Source organism: Oryctolagus cuniculus, chromosome 1, assembly GCF_051225735.1.
Source record: "Oryctolagus cuniculus isolate XC-2025 breed Fujian yellow rabbit chromosome 1, ASM5122573v1, whole genome shotgun sequence".
Taxonomy (NCBI): Eukaryota; Metazoa; Chordata; class Mammalia; order Lagomorpha; family Leporidae; genus Oryctolagus; species Oryctolagus cuniculus.
In genome coordinates, this window is record NC_142867.1 from 140,686,748 (window position 1) to 140,693,754 (window position 7,007).

Consider the following 7,007-nt stretch of genomic DNA (forward strand, 5'->3'; position numbering starts at 1 on the left):
CTGTGTGTATGCACTACGCCTGCCTGCGTGGACACCTCCAAGGCCAGAGGCAGAGCGGGTCTGATGGCTGGGGCTGGCGGTGGGCCCCTGTCGCCCTGGGCGCTGGGCTCCACCCTGTGGTGGCCTTTACATGGCAGTGGCCAAGGGAGACCCGACGTGTGCCAACAACACCCTACCTTGCTCTGCCAGAAGGTGGGTGGGTGGTTTCTTCCCTGGAGATTGGACCCAAAGAGCGCAGAGTTGGGCTACCCCGGCAGAGTTGCGTGTTGCTCACGCGGGCCCCGCAGCCCAACTCTGCGCCCTTTGGGTCCAGCGCAGATGGACCGCAGAAGAGCTGGCTGTCCTGCAGCGTACGGCCACTGGGCTGCCGCGACTCCCGCCACCAGTGGCGATGAGCTGCAGGGCAGCACGAAGAGGGCCGGAGATGGCGATGCGAACTCGCCCTGCAGGCTGGCTGTGATTCTTTTCCTCCAAGTCTCTCTGCAGGTGGGAACCGAACAACTTAAGCTGCCTTCTGAGAGGTGGGGAGGGACCTCAGTCGGCCTCTGACCCTCATAGGGTCAGGTAGTGGGAAGCACCTGCCCGGATTTTTCTATTTTTTCACCCAAGTGCTGTGCCTGGATGTCCTGAGCGCGACTGTCCGCGAAGGGCGCAGCTGGCCTGCAGGCAGGTCGTCCGCGGCACCTGTCTGTATTCCTTTTCTAAGTCCTCTTCCTGCGGTGTGGACCAGGAGGGCGCCCCCACCCTACTCTGCCTTCCACGGGTTCTTTGCTCTTTCCTCCACCACGTTCCTGGGGTCCATCCGATGGCTCCAGCACCTCCAATTATGCTGACAATAGGGTCACAGTGGGGCGGGTGCCAGTCTGACGCTCTGTACAGCAGCTGTTTTCATTATAGTCTGGATGACAGAGGGCTGGCACTCTGTGGAAGCCACACACTGGCTGATCCCTTTGCAGGCACTTGATTCCTACCGTTATTCTAGGAAACAGGACCACTGCACCAAATGTTGGTCCCATAATCACTTTAGAAAAGCCAAAAAGTGCAGATGATTATAAAGGAAAATATAATCCCACTACCTGAAGACAAACACTTGCTTTGTCTACTAGGATGATTTCTCCCCTCCCCCCAGTTTAACAGTTTATCAAAAAAATAAGAATAAATCCTCACAAAGCCATGCTGCTATTTCTCTGGTTTCACATTGGCAGCACTAAGATTTAATGATATTACGTTATATGAGTGTTGTAGCTGCCTGTTTATTTGTATGTGGGTCAAGCCCTTTCTGTAAGCTCCTTAAGGAAATTTTCGTCATTTAGTAGTGTTAGGTTTGGAATAGCTCGGGTTCTGGCCTTTTGTAACCCCCAAAAAGGAGACAGAAGAAGGAGAGGAGACCGACCTCAACAGAAATGGGTTGCTTTATTGCGGAGTGCTTATAATGCTGGGCTGAAGAGGGAATCTGCCCCAGCTGGTGGGAGTAGGGGGCCTGCAGCTGGCAGGAAGTAGGGAGTAGGGGGCTTTTAGAAGCTGCTGGGAACTTTTCTCTTACCGGGTTTCAAAAGCTGCCCCCTGCAGCTTATCTGTTTTGCAGGGAGTCTGAGGGAGATTGAGCTTGGTTCCTGCACCCAGGGTCTCAACAAAAGGGGAGGAAGTGGGGGAGGGTAACATCTTGTGAGCTTTGTTGCCTTTTAAGTAGTTACCCAATAAACATTTCTTACATTAAAGTAAATCAGCTCAATCTCAGCAGCCAGAAACGACTTTCTAGGCAGAACTCTAAGCCTAGAATCAAATGTTCCAACTGGGTTCACACTGGTAACCAAGAGCAAGTCAAGTTTTATCTGGCAAGGAATCCATTTTTGTTTGAAAGTAAAACACCCACTGTGTTGGTTTAATTAGCTTTGGAATTTTCTATCCCCTGTTATTCTGAGTTTCCTAAATGCCCAGAGAAACAGAGAGATAAGCCACAGAATAATCCTTTCTTTACAATTTGTAATTCTAGCAGTCCCCATTGTTTAGATACCTTACTTTCCATTTTCATTCATAGCTCTATACAAAGTTATATCAGAAGGTAACACAGTATACAACCAAGTGATACAGATCTGAAAGTAGAGGATGCGTGTTTAACATTTGGTTATGCTGATCCCTGAGCCAAGAAAGCCCCTCAGTGCACTACACATTGATTGCTGGTAGCATTGGGGTTCTCAAGGACTCACCCTCCCATGCAGGTCTTGGTGCCTTGAAACTGAATAGTGCTGCCTTCGAGCCCTGCCTTCAGAGCCCCTGGGCTCCACGTCAGACTCACAGGAGCAAGAAGTCACCCTTTTATGTGTACTGCTTCTTTCCACATGAGCACTCCTTTGGCCAAAGAAGATTATTACCAGATGTTAGGATAGCCTCCAAATGCCAGCCAGAAAGATACCAAGAAAGCCTATTATCAGCTTGCCAAGAAATGCTATTGTGGGCAAGGTGGGGTCTAAAATCCTATTCCAGGTCCTGGCCTTTTACCTAGAGAAGCATTCTAAGTACAGGCACAAATGCGGTACACATTTCAAATAAAGGTTTATTTGAAAAATGAGGAAAACATGCACATACCTGGGCATTGTTCAGAAAAAGAGTGGCCAGGAAGGGAAAAGGACAGGAGTAAGGACTACAGAAATAGCGCCTCAGCACACTGTCTCACAGGGCAAGGGCAAGGGCAAGGGCAAGCTGCTCCCTGTTTCTGGCCTCTTATGGCTTTGAAAAGGGGAGTGGTTATACGGTACTGCCCCCAGGTCCCAGGTGAGAGAAGATCCATCCTGGAAAAAGGTGTTATTTGACTGATGGGTGGATAGGATTTCTTAGGGCAGAGGAGGTGTGGCTTTCTGTTCGTGGCCCTAATGTTGCTACCTGCCTCATCCCCTATCAACAACACTCAGACACAAACAGGGTGATTTCCAAAGCCAATGAGAAGTTCTCTCAAGTGACAGAAGCCTTTGAAATGTTGAGTGATGAAGTAAAGAGGGAAGAGCATGATGACTGTGGCCCCACTGGCTTTGAACCTGTGGCTGCCAGCTCTGGGTAGAACTACTGGAAGGTTGTCCTCACTGTTGACCTGAGGAGCTATTCAAGAAGATGTTTGGGGAGGTCAGTCACCCTCGGGAATACATCATGGAGTTGACATTGAATCAAGCTTCCAAGGGCATCAATAAGGAACATCAAAGATGTTACATTGAAGTAAATCAGCTAAATCTCAAAGATGTTCCTTGAACTTCATAGATATTTATGAACTCCAAGAACTTCATAGATATCTGTGAGTGCTCCAAGAGCCAAGGGAACAAGCCAGACACCCAGATGCAGCATTGCCACTCCTGTGGCAGCTCCAGCCTGGAAACCATCAATGTGGCCCCTTTTGTGATGTGCTCCATGTTGTGGGGATGTAGTAGTCCTGGTTCCATCATTACAACTCCTTGCATCATCTACATGGGAGGAGAACAAGCCAAGCAAAAGTGGGTGATGATCCCCATGCCTACAGGATTTGAAAATGGCCAGGTTGTGAGATGCTTGTGAGAAAAGGAGAAAAATTAATCATGTTCAGGATGCAGAAGAAACCTGTGTTTTGGAGGGACACTGCAGATATCCACTTGGATCTCTTAATTCTTTTTTATTTGACAGATAGAGTTAGACAGTGAGAGAGAGAGACAGAAAGAAAGGTCTTCCTTCTGTTGGTTCACCCCCCCAAATGGCCACCATGGCCAGAACTATCCTGATCCGAAGCCAGGAGCCAGGTGCTTCCTCCTGGTCTCCCATGCGGGTGCAGGAGCCCAAGCACTTGGGCCATCCTCCACTGCCTTCCCAGGCCACAGCAGAGAGCTGGACTGGAAGAGGAGCAACTGGGACTAGAACCCAGCGCCCATATGGGATGCCAGCACCTCAGGCGGAGGATTAACCAATTGAGCCATGGTACAGGCCCAGATCTCTTAATTTCTAAGTTGAGGCTATTCTTGGAGAAACAGCCAGAGCTCAGAGGCTTTATGAGACAGTCAATGTACTGATACCCCCTAGGAATCAGCTGATTGGGAAATGCACCCCAGGATTAACAGCCATGGTCCTGAAAATTGCTACATTCATGTCAAGATCAGAGTCTCAAAGAGGCTAAGAATCTGGCAACAGAGCCAGATCCTGAGCTATACTGGGCATGAAACACACAGGGAGGGGGATGGTGAATGAAATTACACAAGCACTGGAAAATGGACCATTAGAAACTAGGCCATGTAGCAGAAGCCGCTTCTTTGTGGCCAGAGCACCTTGGAGAAGATTCCAGAACACCAGCACTGAGCCCTACTTGCAGAGCCCTCTAGACTGCCTGGTAACAGTAAAATCAAGTGACAACATATTTCTCCATTTCTCCATGACTAATTTAGGTAACTGTTATCTGTTTATTTCATAAATGGAATAATATTCAGATTCAGTAGTTAAGTCTACACGATGGTTGTGTCTACTTGAAACAGTTATGCCAATCATGTAGTATAGTTTGATTAAAATTTCTTCCCCTTTCCTTTTAATATAACTTTGTGGAGAATTTGTGTAAAGCAGTTGTCTTCTTACACAAGTAGCTGATTGAGTCACACAATCTTATTGAAGTGATTCGATGGGAAATGCTATTCTTCTGAGAACTCAGGTGTTGGCATAAATGTTTTAAACAGAAGTGAGCAGTCACATCTGGCTGTCTTTTGGGGCAAGGGACAGCTGATTAATCATTCAAGTAGTGCTGGCTTTGATTTACCAATGTCTAGGACACAGTCCACCAGCTTACACACCCACAAGTCATTCTTGTCACTGTCCAAGACTGGCTGGACCAGGGAGGCTGACTCACCCTGATCTAGCTCATAAGAGATGAAGTTAGTAAGTTCTCAGGCCACTAGGTCACTTATAAAGAAAGAATGTGGTGTGGGATAAAGCAGATACCAGCTTTCCTATCACCCTACCCTGTAAGTGAACTGTATGGAAAACCAATTTGTTAGGACTTTGATAAGCCTAGAATCAGAACAAGAGTATTAGTTGTTCAACTCAACTGTTCTATGACATTGGACTGTTGGCTTCTTTGCATTTCAATTAATTATTTCATTACCTTCCAATGAAACTTTCTCAGGCATTGTCATCAATAACCAAATGACCTGGGTATACAATGAATGTTTCATCCAGGAATTTAGTGCCTGGAGTGGTCAGACCACATAATAATGCCTCTCAGAATTGCTCAGCGGGTTAGCTAATTTCCTTAAACTAAAAATGTTTCTAACGGGGGGGGGGGGGAGGGGGGAGGGTTAATATTGATTCAAGCCATACAGCCTGATTACTATTTCTATCAGACACAATTTAATCTCTCTAGAGCCAGGTAGGAGAAGGTGCTGTAAAATCACTTGCAAAGCCTGCAAAGCACAAAATTAATCATGTAACTCATTCACATGATATTGACAACTGGTTAAGTTTTAATTCTTTTTGCTAGTTAATGTGTTATTACCTTGTGGCAATTATAGGCAACCAGTAGTTATGCATGATTCCTCAGGAGCCTTCTACCTGACAGTGAGAGTAGCTGTTTGGACCCTCATTCAGTAGTATGTAAAAACAGAGCAATCATTTCAAGTCTTTGGAAACTGGAGATGTGGGTATTTGGTTCAGTTGTTAAGATGCCACTTTGGATGCTCCTGTTTCTTATCAGAGTGCCTGGGTTCAAGTGCTAGCTCTGATTCTGATTTCAGCTTCCCGCTAATGCACAGCCTGGGAAATGACAGGTAACAACCTGAGTATTTGCATGCTGTCATCCACATGGGAGACCTGGCTGGTGTTCCAGACTTCTTGCTTCGTCCTGGCCTAGCCCAAGATACTGTGAGCGACCGGGCACTGAACTAGAAGGTGGAAGATCTCTGTCTCTCTGCCTTTCAGATACATAAAAATATTTTTAAAAATAATTCGGAATAGGGTGGGAAGAATCACTATCTACCTAAATCTGTATATATGAAATACATAAAATTTGTATTCCTTAAAAAGTTTTTTTAAAAATAGTTTTTAAATATTTAAAATGATATATAGCAATGAGATATATTTATTATTGAAATTCTGCTAAGATTGAATAATAGCATGGAGACTCCTGGCATTTCAACCCAGACCTGCTACCTCCCTCCCTTTTCCTTCCTCAGTGGAACAGGAAATCAACTCCAGACAAGTGCAGCTAAATACACAGGGTTCCCTCTCCTCAAAGCTGTCAATTAGTGCTCTAAAGCCTTCTGAGGGGTTGGACAGCATTATTTCTCCTCCCGCTCCTAGTTTCCTATTGCCAGGACTATGTTCTGGGTGAGTAGAGCTGAGAGGTAGGTAAGACCACTTGAGTGATGGGGTCTCGGAATTAAGCGTGAGAACACTTGGATCTCACCATTAATTATATCTAATGTACACAGTAGAAAAAGCTATAGAAACTGCACACTGTGTTTGCTTAGGTTTGGTGGGATGGGAAATAGTGAAGAAACAATTAAAGGTTATTGAGTTTTTTTTTTTAATATTTATTTATTTTAAAGGCAGAGTGATAGAATGAGGGAGAGAAAGGGAGAGAGGGGTGGGGGGAGAGGGAGAGATCCACTGGTTCACTCTCCAAATGTCCACAACAGCCATGTCTGGGCCAGGCTGAAGCCAGGAGGCAGCAAGTTCATTTTGGTCTTCCATGTGGGTTGCAGGGGCCCAAGTACTTGAGGCGTCTTTCACTGCTTTCCCATGCATGTCAGCTGGGAGTTAAATCAGGAGGAGCAGCTGGGACTCACACCAACACTCCAATATGGAATGAGAGCGTCACAAGCAGAGGTTTAACTAACTGTGCCACAGTGCCAACCCATGCAGGTTTTTTTTTTTTTTTTGAGGTGATAAAAATATTCTAAAGTTGATTATGGTTACACATCTCTGTGAAAACCTTTGAATTCTGTATTTTTAATGGATGAATTGCATAAGTGAATAATAGTCTTAACTCAATAAAACTGCTTGAGGAAGTT

General features: G+C 45.8%; 1 pseudogene; it reads left to right on the forward strand.

Annotated features, from left to right (window-relative positions):
• The first annotated feature begins 318 nt into the window (after positions 1 to 318).
• Positions 319 to 3,662, forward strand: LOC127482895 (dnaJ homolog subfamily A member 3, mitochondrial-like; annotated as a pseudogene).
• The last annotated feature ends 3,345 nt before the right edge of the window (positions 3,663 to 7,007 follow it).